The sequence below is a fragment of the Lactuca saligna genome, chromosome 5, assembly GCF_052625555.1.
Source record: "Lactuca saligna cultivar CGN05327 chromosome 5, ASM5262555v1, whole genome shotgun sequence".
Lineage (NCBI taxonomy): Eukaryota > Viridiplantae > Streptophyta > Magnoliopsida > Asterales > Asteraceae > Lactuca > Lactuca saligna.
The window spans coordinates 166,276,735-166,298,880 of record NC_136421.1 but is presented as its reverse complement, the minus strand read 5'-3'; the positions used below and the strand labels follow the sequence as shown (position 1 = coordinate 166,298,880).

The following is a 22,146-nucleotide window of genomic DNA, read 5'->3' as shown; positions in this document are numbered from 1 at the left end:
GAATGACATTGAGGGATGGATCTAGGGTGTCCAGTTAGGATGATCCAATAAAAGTGATAAGAAAAAGGGAAGAAAAGTCATGCACTTCAAGTGTTCGACGAAATGCCTGAGAGAATAGTTTTGCTGAGTTTAAGTACCAATTAGGCAATTACTCATTTTCTTCATACTTTCTGAGTTGGATGTCCCTATGAAATTTTCATTGTGGATCCTAGTTATTCCTTTGAGCTATGATACACCAGTCAAATAAAGAATGGGTGAAGTTTGAGAAAAGGATGATGCACACCTCAATAATGGTGAGTTTCTTTGAAATCAAAAAATAGTGTCACAAAAAAGAAAGTCCTTTCTCCATAGAAATATGATCTTTAACTAGCTTCTACTCTTCTTTTTCTTTCATAACATACCATTTTTAGGTGGAAGTAAAATGTTGTGGTTTCTATTAGTAGATAATATAATGTGTTTTCTTGTAGGTTTTTCAACAAATTCTCTTCAAATATACAAGTTCATGGTTTATGAGATGGTTGTTTGAGAATTAAGTCATACATGATTGTTTATTTTTTGGGGTTTATTAAAAAGAAATTAGCTTAAAAAGTAATCTATTATGGTTTTAGGTGTTGATCATAAAAATGATCAAAATGGGTGGATGTTATAAAAAGAAAACTATTTCCAACGTTTCTTATGTTGGGGACCTTACCTGTCTACATCATTATATTTTTCATGTGCTTACACACCACTTTAAATTGAAATTGAGCATAAAAATACCACTTGCTTGTTATAATGTCATCTGAAGATAAGGTTAACCTGAACTTTGTTAAATACTAATTTTGAAAATGTTTTGGTTCATGTTTGATTTGTTAAATTTTTAAATATGTTATTGATTTTGAGTTTTTTAGATTTTCTCTGTGGCTTGAAGTTGCCATCATCGCTACAGATGGAAAAAGGTAATTAATTTCATCATTCATCTTCTTTTTTAAATAAAATCAATTTGATCTCTTGTGTATCTTGATTTGGTTTATCTTATTGGTTTTAACTTTCGAGTGTTTTCTTATTCCTTAGTTTGATTATGGCTTATATCATTTCTGCTTATACTTCGTCTATTCAGGATCTGAATTGAATAATTTAGTCAAAGATGCTTCCATCGATCCAATCAAAGAGGCTTTCAAACGACAACTGCTTTCTTTTTTGCTTAGGTTTTTACCAATTGATTGTTTAATTCTTACTAATATGTCAATTAGTCAATAGAAGGTTTTTATATGATATGTTGTTGTATAATCATTACATGCCTTCAAACTGTGTTATATAATATGTCAGTTGATTAGTGTAGAGTAGTGTATGCATTTTCACATCTGTTTTGGCTGGATGATCAAGATGGAGAAATGGTATTCCCATTCCGATCTATCTTATTTTCTCTATTCCATTCTTCTTTTGTCAGAACTAACACAATCTTGATTTCATTCAGATTCCAGGTTTCTCCTTTGCCTTAACGTGTATTAAGGATCAGAAATGCTACACATGGTATTAGCGGCTCTGTTACTCTCTTTGTTGAAGTACTCAACAAGTAAGTAGTAGTACACTTTTCACTAAAGCCTTTAATTAATAGCGATGTACTTTCATTTCTTTATATGAAAGTAGGTTGTTGTTTAGGAAAATATATAATATAGGACACTGATAACAAATAATAAATTTTGGATTCCAATTCCAGGTATATATATTATTTTGAGAAAGGGAATCCACAGATAAGGTATGTTCAGTTCCAAAAACAGAAATTTAAAACTCAAACCTCACTATCACCATTTTGTGCATTACATTTTACCGATTACCAATTGTTAAGTGCTAGATTCGTGAATCCATCTGAGCTCTTTTTCCTGATAGAGAATGATTAACTCTTGTTAGACCACATTCCGATCAGTGATTTTTTTACTGAACTTTAATGTTATTAATCAGTAAAATTTGTTAATAGTTAGTTCTTTGTTTTATAAATTAATTCAATTTTGTTTTGTGAATAGTAGTTGGGTGACATGATGCCAGAGTTTAAAGTATGACTTGATGCTTTAACAAGGTTTGTTTTTAGAGGACTAGGCCCAAGCAAGTGAGGGACAAAATTATGATTAGAAGGTTAGTTTTATATAATAACCTCCTCATGGAAAGTTAGTTTTCTATAAAAAAAATTTATTCTTTATTATGTTGTACTAAACCATTTCCATTTTACAAAGTTTTGAAGAAGCGAAGTGTGAAAGGGCATATGAGTCGGCTACTGATCTCTAATGTCAATCTTTGATCATGCAAAGCCACCTAAGGAAGTATGATTCATTATTTATTATTATTTTTATATAAACCAATGTATAAATGTTTATAAAATCTTCCCTCAAATAATTGTAGGTTGCAATGAGAGAAGCACATGAAGAGGTTGTTCAAAAGGAGATGGCCAATTTTAATGTCATTGCAGTGGGATCTGGTTCTGCTAGACAAGAATGCGAAAAACATTTTCATACATTTTTGAAAAAGGCTTTTGAGGTATTTTTCTTGTGCTTTACCTCCTTTATAAGATCTAGCAGTCAAATTTCTTGTCTAACACTTTAGCCATTTGTTCTTGTTTTTATTGGTTATATTAAAATATTTTAGGATCATAAAATGAATGCCTTATGTCTCAACCCAAATGGCCTTAGTTGAGAGCAACGCTAACAATATGAGGATGCTTAACCAAATATTGTGGAGTTTCAACAGAAAAATGTAGATGGTTCAAGCAAAGCTAGAACAACAACTTGCACAAGCAATGACTATGATTAACACTTTGAGCGAACATGTCAAAACTTGTATTAATCAATGACAGAATATCATGTATCGAATAGCGTTTTATGTTTAATTTGTAGTGACTTTTGATTTTGAAATATGTATCTTTTGATATATTGGATATTTCTTTTAGTTTCTATAGGAATACTCTGTCACTTGTGGTTTTATATTAATTGTATCTATTAAATTTATATAAATAGTCGAATTGAATAACCAAATTTTATTGAATAATGGTATGGAACAATTGTTATGGAAAAATTGAAATGAAATTTACTACGGAATTTGATACGAACTTGAATTTGTTACGGAAACATAGCTATGGAATTTGCTACGGAAGCATTGCTACGGAATTAGCTACGGAAAAGTTGCTATGGAATTTGCTACGGGAAAATAGCTATGGAATTTGCTACGGAAGCATTGCTACGGAATTAGCTACAGAAAATTTGCTATGGAATTTGCTACGGGAAAATAGCTATGGAATTTGCTACGGAAACATTGCTACGGAGTTAGTTACGGAACAATTGTTATGGATATTGTTACAAAAATGCTATGGAACTCAAATTGCAACAAGATAGATTTCGTAGAAACTGTCATAGCAAAATTGCTACGAAATTATAATTCCGTAGCTAAACAGTTTGCTACAAGAAATAAAACTACGAACTGAAATTGAAAAATTACGTAACGAATTCCGTAGTTATTCAGCTTTAGTTACGGAATTTTAGCTTTTTTCTATGGAATTTTTCCGTAGTTAAATTGAAATTTTCTTGTAGTGTTGAGAGAAAATGGTTGAGTTCACAGCCAGGAATGAAGAAATGATGATAAAATCGATCAAATACATATATATATATAGGCCGAAGGTTCACTGTCGAGGGTTCACGGCCAAAGCTTGATCTCAGACCGAAGGGGGTTTGCAGCCGAGAACGAAATCCGAGAAGGGTTCACGGTTATGCAAAGGTTCACGGCCATGCGAGGTTGTTCCCAGTCCGAAGGGAAGAGAGAAGAAAAGAGGTGTGAGGTTTCGCGGTTCTAACTATTTCCCTTCTTGAACACATAACACCTTAAATACAAGGTGTAAACACTAATAAAACATTATCTTACCCATTTAAGATAGAATAAGATTTAAGTTGACCTTAGTTGACCAAATTGACTTTTACAATAATGAAACTAACCGGTTGTTACAGTAGGAGGGCCATAGCATGCATGGAATCAGGAAATGGTAGGTCGTTGAAGGCCAATTGTGATATAAAGACTATTGTTGGTCATGTAGCATTCACTTTTCGTGTTAGATTTATGACGTCGGGTTTATCAAGCTGGTATGATCCGTTGGAGCCGTAAGTGGCGGGATAGCTAGGCCAATTATTGTCAGATGAGGCTTTTGTTTAGAAGTCACGTATGGCGATTTTGTGTGTCTATTTGACGCAAAAAATCTGCAAGAATTTGGTGAATCGGTTAGTTGGAAGGTAAGTTGAGACCAGGGAAGTCTCGACTGGTGTTGGAAACCAGCTAGTAAGGAATCAAGATGAGTCAAGGAGATATTGGTGATTTAGGGATTTATGTGTAGATTCGCTTGTTATTCAGGGAAAATGCTAAGTCAATTAATGTTTGGATTAAATAATCTTAGAGTAATTGATTTGACCCTGTTGCGCAACTCTCGTCTGAGTCTAAGCGTTGTAGGGATGAATCTTTTACTCGATAGATTATCTGAGCCTTCACTCAAGTATAAGTGTCTCACAGCTATGAATGGTCAGGGATTTTTTTCTATAGAAGCATCAAGGGTTGGAGGCGTTTTTTCTAGTCTGTAATTCAATAACGATTTGGTCTGGTAGTCGTTCAGTATAGGTGGTCTGTCAAGGAGTCAGACCAATTTGATATTTTAGTTATTGGGAAAGGTCAATGTGGTTTTCTGCATAGGATTAAGGATTCTTTCTTCATTAGGTGTGGAAAGTTGTGCTTGGGTTGGGTTTGGTTGCCTTTGGGAAGGTTGTTGTATGCATGGGGTAGTGATTGTGTTGTTCAAGTTGTATGGTGTGCCAGGAATGATAAAGAATGATTTTGAGGATGAAATCTAATTTAAGTGGGGGAGATTTTTAATTCCCTATCCCAAATCGTTACCTATTTAGGTGTGGGTGACGTAATTTAGATGATTCGGGTGTTCGGAATGGGTTTTGGAGTCAAGGGGTATTTTGGTAAAGTGGTTGAATGGGATTTCATGGAAATTGGATTTTTTTTTTCGGGAAATTTTATGGAAAGTATGATTTGATAAAATCGTAGAGCTTCTCGTTACCTTTTCATGGATATAAGGATCTTCGAAATCGAATTTATAACCAAAAAGTTATGGCCTTTGGAGTATTTTTGGGTTTAAGGGGAAACCCTAGTACGCGGGGTGTACACAAGGAGTACGTGGGGCATACTAGTGCAAAGTGAAGTATGTTGGGCATACACTGGTGTGCGCTTTGCATACCAAGGAGGAAGGATCGCGAAGCCTCGGCCTCGTACGATGGGCATACAAGGAGTAAGCTAAGCGTACGAAGGGTGCAAGAAACCCTAATTTTGAGTGTGTGCACTCTATTTAAGCATCTTAAGTCTTTAGGGATGGCCTCTTCACTATCGCCCAAACCTCCTAAAACCCTAAATCGACCCTTAAGCCTTCGTTGTGGTATTCTTGAGCTCTTGAGAAGATTTTGGGGTTATTTTTAGGCTATTATGCTTTTGGATTAGGCTTTGGCCTTCGGCTATGTTAGTGGAAGAGTAAAAAGGTCTTTCACTCTAATTTGGACTCTTAGTGTGAGTCAGGATCTAGTTATTAATGGATAGTCATTTTGATATTTAATAGCGCATGAAGTTCAGCGGATCTGCAGTCAGATTTTATCTGTGGGTTTCCACTGTCTGAGGTGAGTCGCCTCACTATAATGTGGGTCGTAGGCACCAATGTCGGCTCATTGGCTTATGTATAATAGGAAGACCAGGGGGAGGCCCATGGCATTTGTATGAAAGACCCAAAGGTGGCTCCTACCAAATCTGTGTGCAAGACCAGTGTTCGTACCTTGGCAGTTAAGTAGATAGTTAGTTGTAGATTGTATGCTAGTCCTCTCTGTGATCCTTGCATGGAAGATCAAGAGGTGGCTCCTATCACTTGTTTGTAAGACCCAGGGTTTTGGCCCCCGTCCTGGCAAAGACCATCATACGACTCGTGGCGTAATGGCAAGACTACGTTTGACACATGCACCTCCTATGATATGTATGATATGCATGATATATATGGTATGTGGTATTTTAGGGTACTCACTAGGCTTTGTGCTTACAGTTTGTGGTTTATGGTTTCACGTACTTCTTGTTCGATGGGGAAGGGCCCGACTTGATCGCAACGCATACACCCGTGTTTTCTACAACTTGTGATTTTGGTATTTTACTCTGATAAATGATTTATTTTGAAATACTTCTAAATCTTTAAATAAAGGATAAATGAGTGTTTTGATTATATTAAAATTGAAATTTTACGTTGTGATTTTCGTGATGTTATAGCGAGCGGACGATTCAGATGCTTGAGGATATGTTACGTGTATGTATCATTCACGTTGGTAGGAGTTGGGACTCCTATCTCCCATTAGTTGAGTTTTCTTATAACAACAGCCATCATGCCAATATTGGCATGCCCCCTTTGAGCTTCTATATGGGAGGAGATGCCAAACTCCTATTTGTTGGGGTGAGGTTGGATAGATAGTGATGGGGAGCACAGAGGTAGTGCTTAAGACGACCAAATTTATCCAACAGGTTAAACAGAGATTGCTGATGGCCCATAGTTGCCAGAATAGTTATACGGATCGGTGACTCTCTGAGCTAGAGTTCCAAGTGGGGGATTTAGTGTTGCTGAATGTGTCACCCTGGAAGGGTGTTATCCGCTTCAGGAAGTAAGGCAAGTTGGGCCCCAGGTTTATCAGCCCATTTAGAGTGTTGGCTCGGATGGGAAAGGTGGCTTACCGGTTGGAGCTATCGGAGGAGTTGAGGCAGATTCATGATATGTTCCATGTTTCCTAGTTGAGGAAGTGTATAGATGACGAGACAGTTGTGGTCCCTTTGGAGGACATTTAGGTCAATGATTTCCTGAATTACATTGAGAACACCATGCAATTCTGGAACGTAGAGTGGAGACCTTGAGGAACAAGGTAGTGAACTTGGTTAAAGTTGAGTAGCAACACTAGAAGGACTAGGAGTGGATGTGGGAACCTGAGTCTGAGATGCACAAGCACTATCCTAAGTTTTTTCCCAAGGATGACTTCGAGGGCGAAGTATGATTCTAGTGGGCGAGAATTGTGACATCTGATTATCAGGTATTATCATTTTAGAACTTGACCTAATCAAAATTTGAACATTTGGTCCCTCATGGTTTAAGTTTAATGATTTTGCCCGTACATTGGGTGTACATGAGGGTATGCACAGTGTACTCGTGAGATGCAAGATCGGGGAAGCCATGCTAGTACGTTGGGCGTATATGTGGTAAGTCGGACATACTAGCCCTGCCTCTAAACCATAATTTTTAGGGTTTGCACCCTATTTATACCACCTTATGCCTCCCTTGGACATTCCTTATCATCCACTTTTCCCTCGAAAACCCCAATCTCAAGTCTAAGCTTTTTTTGTGAGAGTTTGGAGCTTAATAGTGATTTTGGTGCTTATTTGTGGAAGAAGGCTTGTGAAGAAGGTGTTGCTAGCAAGCTTGTAGATCCACAAATTTCACCTCATTGCACATCTTCTTTAGGTATAAAGTTATACCTTGATTAGATTCCTTTTAGATCTCCATAGATTAGTTTTATGAGATTTTTGTCCCAAAGCTTGGACCTTTGTGAGTATGGGGCACTCCAGAGAATATTAGTTTTCCTTTCATGCATTTTAGGTCTTGTAGATTCATAAAAATGGTTGCTTGATCATTTCCCTTGGCCCATACATGAGTAAAGTGACTTAGAGTGTGATGGAAGTTAGAGTTTGTTGCATTGGGTCCTTTCTAGCCATGCAAAGGCTTAAAGTCTATGACTTTATGGTTTAAGACTCCCTATGATGGTTAGATCTAGAGATAGGATAAGTGTCTTAACAGATTAAGACATAACAGCTTATGAAGTTGGATCAGGAAAAGTACGTCGGGCGTACTCCTGGCTACGCGGGCACGACCCTGATTGGTCGTTGATTGAGTTGTACGCCCCGCGTAAGAGAGAGTATGCCTAAAGTATGTGCTAGGTAGTTGACTTTTATTGACTTTTGACTATTGGTCAAGATTTAGGGTTTCGGACCACGGGAAGGGAAAACTTGTGTTTTTATCCTTAAGGGGCTTAGTTATAGGTTTTGGACTCACGAGTTGAGTTATGGACCTTAATTATTAATTAGGGCTAATTATTGTATTATTAAGCGTAGTCTAGTTCCAACAGTTTAGGAGTAAGATTTATTTGTCATCAGTACCAGGTGAGTCTCCTCACTTAATCTTACCTATATGGTAGATTACTTGTATTTATGATGACCATCTGTGTCAAATGTTACTTTTATTATGTAGTTTATGTGTGAATAAGATTGCGGATAGTCTCCAGGGTTGCTGACAACCCATAGGGTATGTTGTTCCCCACTGGGACTAGTGATAGTCCCCAGGGTTGCTGATAACTTATAGTTGTTTATATATGATATGATGTATGTCGCATCTTGGGAAAATCACTACGCTTTATGCTTACGGTTGTTGATATATATGTGTGTGTTCCAAGTACTTCTAAGGACCGCGGGAAGGTGAATGCCTAATTGTACACACTCACTAGGAGATTTTTTTACTAGGGCAGTCTATGATACTCTGATATTATGTGATGATGATTCATATTTGACACTTATGTTTTTTATGACTTAGGTTATGAACAATATTTTGATGATTTTTTTTTTTTGAAAAAAAAATTGGTTTAAAATTTGAGGTGGTAGATACTAAAGAACAAGGTCAAAAATTGTAGATAATCATTTAGAATGGAAGGAGGCCATAAGGACAAGCTTCACACGAATGGATAAAGAAGTGAAAGAATGGAGCGATGGTGCTTTGATTTCGAATCTCGTTGAATCAGTTATTGTCGTTTCTGATCCTGCTCGTTGTCATATTGTTCCACCTCCAATGCTGCCTACCTTTGTTAGGGTTCGCCATCAAATCTCCGATATGTTCTTCAGGCAGGTGTTATTGATAACGGTTTAGATTGATGTCCATTTCAATTCTGATATAAACACAGCCAATCTGAGCCCTAATTTTTTTTTAATTTCGTTCTCTCATCTGTAATTTCTTTGTCATTTTTGTTTTTAAGCAACTTCCAACACCTATGTACAGCTCTTGCCAGCCACCATACCAAACAATAGAGGAAAAACAACATCATCGCCACCACCAATGTCATTTTTAGGGTGTGCAATTGACCAATTAGGCATGATTTCTCTATTTCCCAAATGGTAGCAATTAGAACTTGAACTATTAAAATTGGAGACTGATTAGAAAGGTTTTGAAATTTTGAACTAAACTTGTTAACATATAACTCCTCAATTGGTAAGGGCATGAATGGTAGTGTAGGAAGTGCATTAAACGACAATTCTACTATAAAAGTTGGACATCGATGAAAGTAGTTTCATGAATATTTTCTTGTCTAAAAGGTTAATGTGTCTCTTGATAGACAAAAAATTATCCTCTTCTTCAGATTCGATAGTCTATAATAACTTTTATTTATAATTTCAAGTATTCTTTTGCATATGTTTTTACTTTTGTGACTAGACAGTATTTAGAGTCTGATAAAACTAGCTTGTCTTTTCTGTCCACCAGGTGCTCGATATAATTCCAAGGTGAGTTCTATTTTAAAATTTTGACTTTGTATTCAATATCCTAAATATTGTTTTCAATTTAGTCATCAACACAAGAGAACATTATAACAACTGATTTGTAGGAATTTATGTTTAACACATCTATTGAATTTTAATATGCAACAAGAGGAGAGACATGCCTTTCTCTTCTAAAGATTAAGGATAAATACTTTATGGAATGCCTAATGTACATATATGTTGTGCATACTACTAAATTTTATGAGAAATCTATTCATATTGCCTTTTTTCTTCGAGGAGATACCTTAAGGTTAAAATATGATAACTTTCAGGTATATATCTTGTGTTTCATATTCATATGAACATTGGTTTTGTTTTTAATACTTTTGGTTTTTGTTAGTTTTTATTCCTGAATAGGGTATTGTCTTTTCACTAATGTTTATTCATAGATGGATAAAACAAAGAAACTGGAGAAATAACTTTAAAGAGACTCAGCTCTACCAGAAGTACAAGACAACAATGGTTGCCTGCGGGTATATTCTTAATTATAAATGAAGATCTTTATTAAACCTACAAAAAAATCAAATCAACTAATTTTATTCTTTCTTATAGGCTTTTGGCTATACACCTTACATAGATTACATACAATACAACTAACACTCACCACCACCGAAAAACAACCACCTTCCCCTCACCACCTCAAGAAATTTGCTTAGAGGAATAAAGTAGTAGTCTTTAGTGTGTTGGTGAAATATCATTGTCACAAAACCAAGCCCTAGAATGTTTTAAGCCTATAGCATCTTGGTTTCACGTAAAGTTTGCAACCTTACGTGAAAGATGGGCCTTAGAAGAGTCGATCTACAGTTTGGAGCCCCTGCATGGCTCGAAAAGCCACTTTATGGATTAAGAGCTGAAGCTACTCGGCGAGTCGCATGGGTGGACTCGGCGAGTTGGATGAAGATAGGCAGGAACTCGACGAGTTGTAAGAACAACTCGGTGAGTCTGTTGAAGATTGTCTAGGTCTCGGCGAGTCTGTTCTTGGACTTGAAGAGTCGGGTCGTAGAACCCCCAACCTCTTCTGGTTAAGACGCAGATCGGTGACTTGAGTGGTGACTCAGGGAGTTGAACAGGAAGGGACTCAGATATCATTGAACTCGACGAGTCTTGGGGTGACTCGGAGAGTTGATTCGTGTTATGGGAGTTTCTGAGTTAAGGACTCGGCGAGTCTATGGGTTGAGTCGGTGAGTCGAGTCAACTGGAAGGATGACCGGGACTTTGACTTTGACCAGAGTTGACTTGGGTTGACTTCTAGAGTTCAGTCCGGAACTAACTGTTTTATTGGTATTAGTAGCTCGGAGAGCTAGGGGAGCAACGGTTCAGAAAGTGGTCGGGCAACAACCAGACAATTATCAGCAAAGTTCAGCAGTGCGAGGTGAGTCTCCTCACTGTTTGTATGGGTCTAAGGCACCAATGTCGGCCCATTTAGTTTATGTATGCTAGGAAGACCCGGGGGTTAGCCCTAGGCAATACGTATGAAAGACCAGGAGGTGGCTCCTGGCGCACTGTATGCCATTGTGTATGAAAGACCAGGAGGTGGCTCCTGGCACACTATATGCGGAATAGCCTAGTAGAGTAGTATGTATAGTTGTCTTTGTGATACTTGCATGAAAGACCAGGGGGTGGCCCTTGGCACCTGTCTGTAAGACCCATGGAATGGCCCCAGGCTGGACCAGGAAGACCACGTGCGGCCCGTGGCACAACCACCAGACTGTGTTTGGCACATAGCACCTTAGCAATACTATGTTTGGCACATAGCACCTTACTTGATTATGGTATGTTGATTATGTATGGCTCTTGGCTAAGTATGGCATGTTTGGATCAATTAGTTGTATGGTATATGGTATTTGGGGCTCTCACTAAGCTTCGTGCTTGTGGTTTTCAGTTTTGGTTTCAAGTATCCGGTTTTCAAAAAAGGTGCTCGGGAGGGTTGCAGTCCACACACCATGACAAGTTAACATGGGATGTTTTACTCTGATAATTAAACGAGCGATTTGGAAATGAAACTATGATTTGTCATATAAACCCTTTTTGTATGTTTGAATAACTTTACACTATGATTTAGTAATGTTTTTAAAAGAAATTTTTTGCCTTGAATTTTAGGACGTTACAAGTTGGTATCAAAGCCTTAGTTTAAGGGATTGGGCACACTCTCGGGCGTGTCTAAACTCAAACTGAGGAAGTGGTATAAAATTTTCTAAAGAAAGACCATAATTATAAAAGGAATTTTGAGGGAAGAAAAAAGGGTTTTAGGAAAAAAAAAGCAAAAAGGAACTTTGGAAAGAGAAAAGGGTGTGGTGCATGCAATCAGCCGAGCTCAAGTAAGTACCCCAAGATACCCATTGAAGTTATGTTATGATATGATTATTAGAACTGCATGCTAGATTAGGACTAAGGATGTAGTAGGATGCCTTATGTGCCTATTATATGTATATGAGCTTTATGAGATGCATGATAGAATAAATTCCTGAGTAGGGGATAGAGCAATATGATTGTATTATGTGGTTAGATTTTCCCTTGTCTAAATGTTGCTTGCTTTGTACATTATGGGATTCTGAGTGATGAAAATTAGCCATTAGGTGAATACGTCACGTCACATGTGGTCAGGGTTAAATAATCTCAAAGTGTTGGATTTGGCCCTATTGTGCAGCTCTCGTCTGAGTCTAACCATTGTAGGGACGAGTCTGTTACTCGAAGGATTATCTAAGCCTCATCACATGTGATGGTATTCAGGTGATGGCAAATTGGCATCACAAGGAGGCCTTCAACAGTTGAGGACTGGTTTGAGTTGAGTCAGCGGTGTCCCTAGGGTAAGCCTAGGATGAGAAAGTTTTGGGTGCTATAGTAGTAGAGAAAGGGACCTGGTGGAGTCAAAGCAGTTCTCGAGGAAAGTACGGATAAATGTGGAATGTAGTATGGGCTCGTACTACTGAAAGCAGAGGATTCATACTCGATTTGAGAAAGGCCGAGATGAGACCGGGGAACTTGTGGTGTGTTAGACCTCTCAGGAGTATGTATGATCCTGACTTTTACGCGTGTATTTTCAGCATGGTGACCACACGGCACGGAGCAGGAGGGTCGGGATCCGGTTCAGGATTAGGTTCAGGCGCGGGATCCGAACAAGTTGATGATGGGTTACGCGAGTTCATCACATTTGAGATTACGAGAGGCATCCTTGACGCTACCCCGGTCATCTTTAGGTCGATCAAGGAGGGGATCATTGAGCTGATGGAGGATCGCCTCCGAGCTTTCAGGAGTGATTTGGCATCTGGCCAGGAAAGTACGCGCACGTCGTCCTTCAAGGAATTCAGAGGGTGTGGTGTGCCGTATTTTCACAGGGCGAAGGACCCCATTGTTGCCAGAAGATGGATCGCAGACATTGAGTCTACATAGTTGACAAGCTTCTGCCCGGAGGGGTCGAAGGTCCGCTTTGCGATGGGATGTTTGAGGGACCGAGCCAGAGATTGGTGGGAGTCAGTTAGTGACTCATTAGGAGCCTCGGGCATCGAGGCTATGACCTGGTCAAACTTTGTGACCGGGTTTAGGGCGGAGTTTGCACCGGCGGTGGAGCTTCAGCAGTTGGCCAGAAAATTCCTAGACATGAGATAGACGACAGAGTCGGTGGTGGAGATTACCCTCAAGTTTCGGGAGAGAGCCTTATTGGTGCCTCAGTATGCAGGGAATGATGAGACGCAGAGGACCCGTTATCATGACATGTTGAGGACTAATATTTGGGAGCATGTCAGCTTCTTGACATGTCCAACCCTAGGCTCTATGATTGCCAGGGCGCAGGAAAGGGAGATCGACCCGGAGCACATTGCGAAGAGGAGGTCAGATCAGACATATACTTTGGAGGGTCCCGGGAGGAGACCCAAGACTTCAGATCAGAGATTAGCAGGTCGGCAGGTCCAAAGTCAGTGTAGCACGTGCGGGAAATCGCACGAGGGAGTTTGTCGTTCCAGGGGTTCAGGATGCTACAAGTGTGGCAGTGATGGTCACGTCAGTAGGGATTTCCCACAGAAGGCAAGCCCATTATGTTTTCACTGCAATCAGGTGGGCCACAAGAGGGCTGACTGCCCGACGATGAGGGGAGGAGCAGGAAGTGCGTCTGCCCCAACGACCATGAGGATTATGGATGGGCGAGAGGGTAGGTCCTTACAGTGATAGATGCGGAAGATCTTGATTATAGTAGGGAATGTTGCAGGTACGTATCTATGGATATTTTCATTTCCATGCGAATTAGGGAAGTTTTTACCCCAGAATCAGGCGATTTTATGTATGATTTGTCTCTCTTTTTGTATTCGGATTGTATTTTGGAATTCTCATATGCCAATTGCATACCAGGAGCTATTAGTAGCTAGTGTAGGTCATCTTTCACTTCGGGTTCGAAGTGTCCAGTATCATCTCGTTCACGGTTGAAAATGGTTCAGGGAGTAGTCAGCCACCATCATCAGGGTTTGATAATTCTAATATTGGCATTCGGGATGGCTTTCGGAAGCATCAAAGAAACTAGCTTATCACCAAGTAGGTTGCCTGGAGCAGTAGTTATTCGGACCTTAAGGGAATTAGTTGGAGATCAGGGGACTATCAGGATTGGGGTTGCAGGAGGTGTTCGTCTAGTATTCGATGATCGTACGGTATTAGGAGCGAACTAGTTATGGATCGCTACCGACATCCAGGCGATGGTAGTTATCATGCCCTTTTGTGCAAGGGAGGAAGGAATGGAAATCCTCGGGTTTTCGCGTTCAGTAAAGACTTAGCCGAAGCTAAGTGGGGGAGAAACAATCATGTTATGGGAGCAGAAGAGGTTTTGGAGCTAGGAAAAGTTCCGCTGTCCTGTCAGGGAGAAAGACGGCCCAGCTGGTAGTATGAATTGAGGACAGTGTAAGTGGGAAGTTTGGAAAAACTTGCCAATTGTGAGACCTCATTCTCGAGAAGTTTGGTAGCAGACTGCAGAGGAATCGGCCGGAAGTTCCTGTTGGGACATGAGTACCGCTTGGGGGTACTAGATTGTGCTTGTATGATTGACTATGGGTTAGTCATAGCATTCACTACCAGTTAGCCAGTGTGGGAAGGTGTTGTCAGACAACCGGATGATCGTAGCATTCACCAGTGGTCAGATAGTAAGAGAAGTATGGTAAGACTACGGGGCGGTCCGTAGCGATGGTGTAACACCGTAAATATTTGAGCAATTTTTCAGTTTTTGAAAAAACATGAAATATAGTTTGCATTCATAAATAAAAAAATTGTATCAACATTGTATCAGTATAAAACCCTAGATCAAAATATTTAAACTCCAGTGTGCGTGTGTACGAGTCATGCCGGCGCCTTCCCGCGATCATCGCTAGTACCTGAAACACATAACACATAACACTATAAGCATAAATGCTTAGTGAGTTCCCCCAAAATACAACATATATCACATACGCCTTTCCAGGCCATAGGACCTTCCGATCCAAGTGTCTCAGGGGATTTCCATCCCAAACTCGGTTGACCTTCTGGTCCGTATCATCTTGACCTTCCGGCCCACATCATGCTCACATCACATAACATATCGCATATAACTTACATCGCATATACATCATACACATAAGACCCTTCGGTCACATACAATTACCCCATCGGGTAAGCCATAGTGAGAAGACTCACCTCAGACGTCTCGTAAATCTCTGACTCGGTAGAAGTATTGCCTAGCCTCTGCCTATTCACACAAAGTAAATACCCTCATAAACATAACACTCGAGGCTAGACTCGACCCTCTATTGTCACCCTCAGAAGGGTAAAAGGCTATTTTACCCCCCCCCCCCCTCTCCCATCTTGACTCAAGGACCCCATTGTTATCCAAACCCTAAAAGTCAACAAAATTCAACGATCAACTTTGACCCAACTCACCAAGTGCACTCCGGTGATTCGACAAGTACACACATGTCCACTAACTCTCTGTCCCGTTTGGTACGTCGAGTCCTACCCCATGGTCAACGAGTCACACCTGGCATGAATCATGGGGCTACCCCGACTCAACTCGCCGAGTCTCAAGAACAACTTGGTGAGTATTGCCTTGAACTCTAGTCTTTTAACCCCCTTCTGACTCACTGAGTTATCTCCCAACTCGGCAAGTCTACTCACTGAGTAATCTGTGTGGACCTTAACCCTACTCGCCGAGTCCCAAGAACAACTCGGCGATTTCATGCCATGCACAAACTCTATAGATCTCCTGTGGTCAGATATATGCCTCTAATCCATAGATCTGGCCTTCCCAAGCATAAATGTCACGTAAAGTCTGAATCTTGATGCTTATAACTCAACCAGTAAGCATCAAATGATGATTTTGTCCCAAATACCTCAACCCAAGGTCATGACCTCCATTGTTCTTCGTAAAGCTTGAAGAGTAAGGCTCTTTGGACCTCTATGGGTCTAGGTACAAAGCCTTATCTCTAGAAGGGACTATTTGGACCTCAAATCAACTTAGTCAAGGGTACAAGAAACCCTAAAACCACATATCCTTCCCAAAACAGAAGAAGAGTCGAAATAATACCTCAAATGAATGATCTTAGCTTTTAGTCCTTAGAATAGCAACCTCCTTTGCTTTCCCTTGGCTAGAACCTCCTTTTTCTTACTAAATGACACCACATGGATCAACAATGCTCACTCCTTGCTTCTCCAACGATCTGAGACTATCTCTGGGGGGTAGTAGCCACAATGGACGGCCATAAGGGCCTTTAAATAGGTTCCAAGCCCTGGAAATTAGGGCTTCACTAAACAGCGTGGACTCACCGAGTCCACGGATGGACTCACCGATTCCGGTCATGAAATAGAATGAACATCCGCATCCCTACTCGGCGAGTCTTGGCGCTAACTCGCCGATTTCCTTCACAAAATCCAAAAATTAAATGAACAATAATATACATGGGAATCCGGATGTTACAATTCTCCCCCACTAGAATCGGACTTCGCCCTCGAAGTCTCACTCCGAAAACAACTTCAGATGCTACTCACGCATCTCACGCTCCGGTTCCTAAGTAAGCTCCGACCCTTTCCGATGTTGCCACTGGACCTGTACCAGAGGCACTTCCTTGTTCCTCAGGACCTTGATCCTTCGATCCCGTATCGCCACTGGTTTCTCAATGTAGTTCAGGCCCACATCCACCTGAATATCCTCCAATGGCACCACTGCCGACTTGTTGGCTATACACATAACTCTTCTGGTGACTCTGAGCGGTTAGCAACCTCTTTCGGACCTGCTAAATCTGTTCAGTCATCTGAAGCACGATCTCTGTACTTCCCATCACAAGCTGCCCTACTTCTCCCCAGCAAATATGGGTCCGACACCTCCTCCCATACAGCAGCTCAAAGGGGCATACCAATGCTTGAATGATGGTTGTTGTTGTAGGAAAACTCCACTAAGGGAAAATACGTGTCCCAGCTTCTGCCGAAATCTAGCACACATGCTCGAAGCATGTCCTCGAGCGTCTGAATCGTCCGTTCACTCTATCCGTCAGTCTGCGGGTGGTATGCGGTACAAAAATGCAACCTCGTACCCAACTCCTCATGGAATTTCTTCCAAAATCTGGAAGTGAAACGCACATCTCGATCTGAGACAATCGAGATTGGCACCCCCATGTCGCGATACCACCTCTCTCACGTACAATTCTGCCAGCCTCTCAACAGAAGAGCTCTCACTGATTGCAAGGAAGTGAGCGCTCTTCGTCAACCTGTCCACAATCACCCAAATTGCATCGACACCCCTAGTAGTCCTCGGCAGCTTGGTGATAAAATCCATGGTGATATGTTCCCACTTCCACTCGGGAACCTCCAATGGCTGCAAGTTGCCATGCGGACGCTGGTGCTCAACCTTAACCTTGCAACAGGTTAGGCACCTCTCAACGAACCACGCGGCATCCCTCTTCATACAAGGCCACCAACATTCCCTCTTCAGATCCAAGTACATCTTAGTGGAACCGGGATGGATTGAGAACTTCGTTCTATGCGCCTCCTCTATCAAAACGGTACGCGTTCCACCCACAAACGGTACCCAAATCTGTCCCTGAAAAGTCATAAGCCCTCGGTTATCGGTAACGAACTCCGATACCAAACCGATAACTTGCTCCCTCTTCTAGTTTTCCGGTCTCACGGCCTCCGTCTGGGATCCTCGGATAGTGTCCAACACCAGAGTCATCACTATCAATCTCATACAAACGTCTTGCATCGGAATGCTCTCTGCCCTACGACATAGGGCATCGGTTACCACGTTAACCTTACCCGGGTGATACATGATCTCGTGATCATAATCCTTTACCACATCCATCCATCTACTCTGATGCATATTCAGGTTGGGCTGATCCATCAAGTACTTCGGTCTCTTATGATCCGTGTAAATGGTACATCGGATCCCATACAGATAGTGATGCCAGATCTTGAGGGCGAACACTACTGCCCCCAACTCCAAATCGTGGGTAGGATACATCGCCTCATGAGGCTTCAGCTGCCTCGATGCATACGCTATCACATGCCCTCTCTGCATAAGCATTGCTCCCAACCCTGATATCGACGCGTCACAATATACCACAAAATCCTCCATTCCTTCTGGAAGGGCTAACACCGGGGCTTCCCATAGCCTATGGCGAAGTGTATCGAAGGAAGCCTGCTGCTCTAGACCCCAAGGAAAAACTACACCCTTCCGGGTCAATTTAGTGAGTGGCATAGCAATCTTGGAGAAATCCCTGACAAACCTCCGATAATAGCCTGCCAATCCTAGGAAACTCCTGATCTCCATTGGTGACCTCGGCACCTCCCAACTCATCACCGCCTCAATCTTGGCCGGGTCGACCAATATCCCTTTCTGGTTAACGAGATGTCCCAGGAACTGGACCTCTCGCAACCAGAAATCACACTTGGAGAATTTGGCATAAAGCCTCTCCGATCTCAAAACCCTGAGGACCTCCCTCAAATGCTCTTCATGCTGCTCTCTAGACCTCGAGTACACCAAAATGTCATCGATGAATATGATCACCGAGCGATCCAACATCAGTTTACACACCCTGTTCATTAGATCCATGAACACTGATGGTGCGTTGGTGAGCCCGAAAGGCATCACCACAAACTCGTAATGCCCGTAACGAGTCCTTAATGATGTCTTCTGGATATCCTCATCCCGCACCCTTACCTGATGATATCCAGACCTCAGGTCGATCTTGGAGAACCAAGATGCTCCCTGCAACTGATCGAACAAATCGTCAATCCTCGGCAATGGATAACGGTTCTTGACCGTCAACTTGTTCAACTCCCGATAATCTACGCACATCCGATGTGAACCATCCTTTTTCTTGACGAAAAGGATAGGTGCTCCCCACGGCGAACTGCTCGGCCGAATAAATCCCTTCCCCAACAGCTCCGGAAGCTGCGAGGACAACTCATGCATCTCAGGAGGCACAAGGCGATAGGGTGCCTTGGCGATAGGCGCAGCCCCCGGGATCAGGTCGATACCAAAATCTACCTGCCTTGCGGGAGGCACACCCGGCAACTCCTCCGGAAATACGTCCGGGAACTCACGCACTATTGGTACCTCTTCCACTAACCTCGGTCTCTCTGAATCAACCCTCGCATCCATCACATACGCTACAAATCCCTTACATCCCTGCTGAAGACTCTGTCTCGCCTTGGCGGCTGAACAAAACGCCGACCCAAAACGTGTACCCTCGCCATACACTGTAAGAATTCCCCCACTAGGGTCTCGCATGGTCACCATTTGTCGCTCGCAGTCGATGATCGCTCCAAATCTGCTCAACCAGTCCATGCCCACGATGACACAGACATCCCCCATCGCAATGGGGACCAAATCGATCGGAAACTCAACCCCGAAAATTTCAAGCACACAACCTCGAATCACCTCAGTGGCATAGACTGCTCTCTCATCCGCTATGGAAACTCTCAGAGGTCGACTCAACGGCTCTCTACTCATACTGATGTGTCGGCTAAATGCCAACGATACAAAAGAGCGACTCGCACCCGAGTCAAATAACACTAGAGCAGGTAGAGAATTCACAAGAAAAGTACCTACACATAACATAATATAAGCACAATATCTCAACATAAAATGAATACATGGTAGAGTACATACCAGCCACGACATCAGGTGCTGCACGGACCTCCTCCGCTGTCAGCTAAAATGCTCTCCCTCACACCCTTGGCGCCTTGGCTTTCACAAACCGACTCTCACTAGCTCATGCAATAGTAGGGGCAGATCCCTGAGGTGATCCCTACGTCGTCCCTCGCAACTGTGGACATTCCGCCTTCCAGTGACCGGTTTGGTTGCAGTGAAAACAGACCATGAATCCCGTGGAGCAATCCTTGGCGATATGCCCCTCCTTGCCACACTTGTAGCAAGCACCAACCCTACGAACTCCGTCATGACCCTTGCCACACTTTCCGCAAGTGCGGCCCTTCTGACCCCCAGTCCTCGAATCGGCGGGCTTGGCCCACTTGGCTGCCGGTTGAGACTGTACCGGCCACCGATCCATCCTCTGAGACTCGGCCTCCTCCTTGGCCTGCGTCTCCAATTCAATCTCCCTCTTCCGAGCATTTGCCTAAAGCTCAGCAAATTTCCGGTATGATGAGTTTGCCACAAACTCACGAATGTCTCTCCTCAAAATGCTCAGATATTGGCTCATACGTGCCTGCTCGGTCGACACGTGCTCAGGGCAGAACATCACCCTATCGTGAAACCTCCGTGTGATCTCTGTAACCGACTCAGTACCCTGCTTAAGGGTTAGAAACTCCTATGCCAATCGTTCCATCTCCACCTGGGGAACGTACTCATCTCGAAACATAGTAGTGAACCTTTCCCAGGTTACTACAACAAGCTCAGCAGGGGTGTAGTGTGTCGTCACAAACTTCCACCAGTCCTTCGCTCCCAAGCGAAGTTGGTTCAGTGCGAACCGAACTCTCAGATGCTCCGGATAGGAAATTGTATAGAAGCACCCTTCTATGTCAGAAACCCGCCTCATCGCAGCTATCAGATCCTGAGTTCCGTCAAATTCTAGTGGCTTTGTATTGCTGAACTCCCGATACAACGAGTCACCCCCTTGCGGCCTGGCAGCAGCAACGGCCACAGTGGCTGCAGCAACAGCAGCATCAAAAAGAGAAGCATACCGCTCATCAAAATTCTCAATCAAAGTGGTCTTAATAGACCCGAACATCTCTGCAATCTCAGCCCTGATGGCCGCAGCCACCTCCTCGTGGATGATCGTACGGATCTCCTCATCACTCGTTCCGTTGACCTCTGGTGTGTGGCGCGTCCCAACCATGATCTCCCTCTGAAATACAACATAAGAATATTAGGGACCCACTCGAGTATAATCACACTCGATAGCTCCACCCCACTGGTTCCTTAGTGCCCAAAGGATTCTTACTTGGACTGCACTCCAACCCGATATCTTCAGTAGTACGGGCCCAATACTACCGTCCATACCGCATCGGAATTCATCCCAAGTCCTCCTCCTTGAGCCCTAAATCCCAAGTGCTCTACTCTTACTATCATGTGCTACCCGCTAGCAATTCTCTCATAAGCACCTCGCTGCTACCTAAACACTCTTAAGCATTTCTAGCAGCAAAACCCCTAGACTAAGGCATCATATATCAGGCCACTCTAGTCCTAATAAGAATACCTAGTCTACTTTAGCATGCATATCGTAATACATCATATAGCATAACATAGCATATCTGATAACATTTATTATGAGAGTATTTTGGGAAATCACCGTTCGGGCGCCGGCTGATCGTACACACGGCTCTGATCCTTTTGTCTCGAAACCCTTTTTCTCTTTTTCAAAAATTTTACTTCATTATAAAAAAAATCCCTCAAATCCCCAATTTGAGTTCAGATACGTCCGAAGATGTATCCGAATCCCTCAAACCAAGGCTCTGATACCAAGTTGTAACATCGTAAAAATTTGAACAGTTTTTCACTTTTTGAAAAACCATGAAATATAGTTTGCATTCATAAATAAAAACATTGTATCAACATTGTATCAGTATAAAACTCAAGATCAAAATATTTAAACTCCAGTGTGCGTGCGTACGAGTCATGCCGGCGCCTTCCCGCGATCATCACTAGTACCTGAAACACATAACACATAACACTGTAATCATAAATGCTTAGTGAGTTCCCTAAAATACCACATATATCACATACGCCTTTCCATGCCATAGGACCTTCCGATCCAAGTGTCTCAGGGGATTTCCATCCCAAACTCGGTTGACCTTCTGGTTCGTATCATCTTGACCTTCCGGCCCACATCATGCTCACATCACATAACATATCACATATAACTTACATCGCATATACATCATACACATAAGACCCTTCGGTCACATACAATTACCCCATCGGGTAAGCCATAGTGAGAAGACTCACCTCAGACGTCTCGTAAATCTCTGACTCGGTAGAAGTATTGCCTAGCATCCGCCTATTCACACAAAGTAAATACCCTC

The 22,146-nt window shown here is 42.1% G+C and overlaps 1 long non-coding RNA gene across 1 annotated transcript; it reads left to right on the top strand.

Annotated features, from left to right (window-relative positions):
- Positions 1 to 298: 298 nt before the first annotated feature.
- On the top strand, positions 299 to 2,860 carry LOC144997874 (uncharacterized). The gene is made up of 8 exons (XR_013659979.1): positions 299 to 938; positions 1,100 to 1,376; positions 1,457 to 1,555; positions 1,700 to 1,738; positions 2,007 to 2,112; positions 2,211 to 2,297; positions 2,377 to 2,511; positions 2,620 to 2,860. It is a non-coding gene; the product is annotated as an uncharacterized LOC144997874 (long non-coding RNA).
- Positions 2,861 to 22,146: the final 19,286 nt, after the last annotated feature.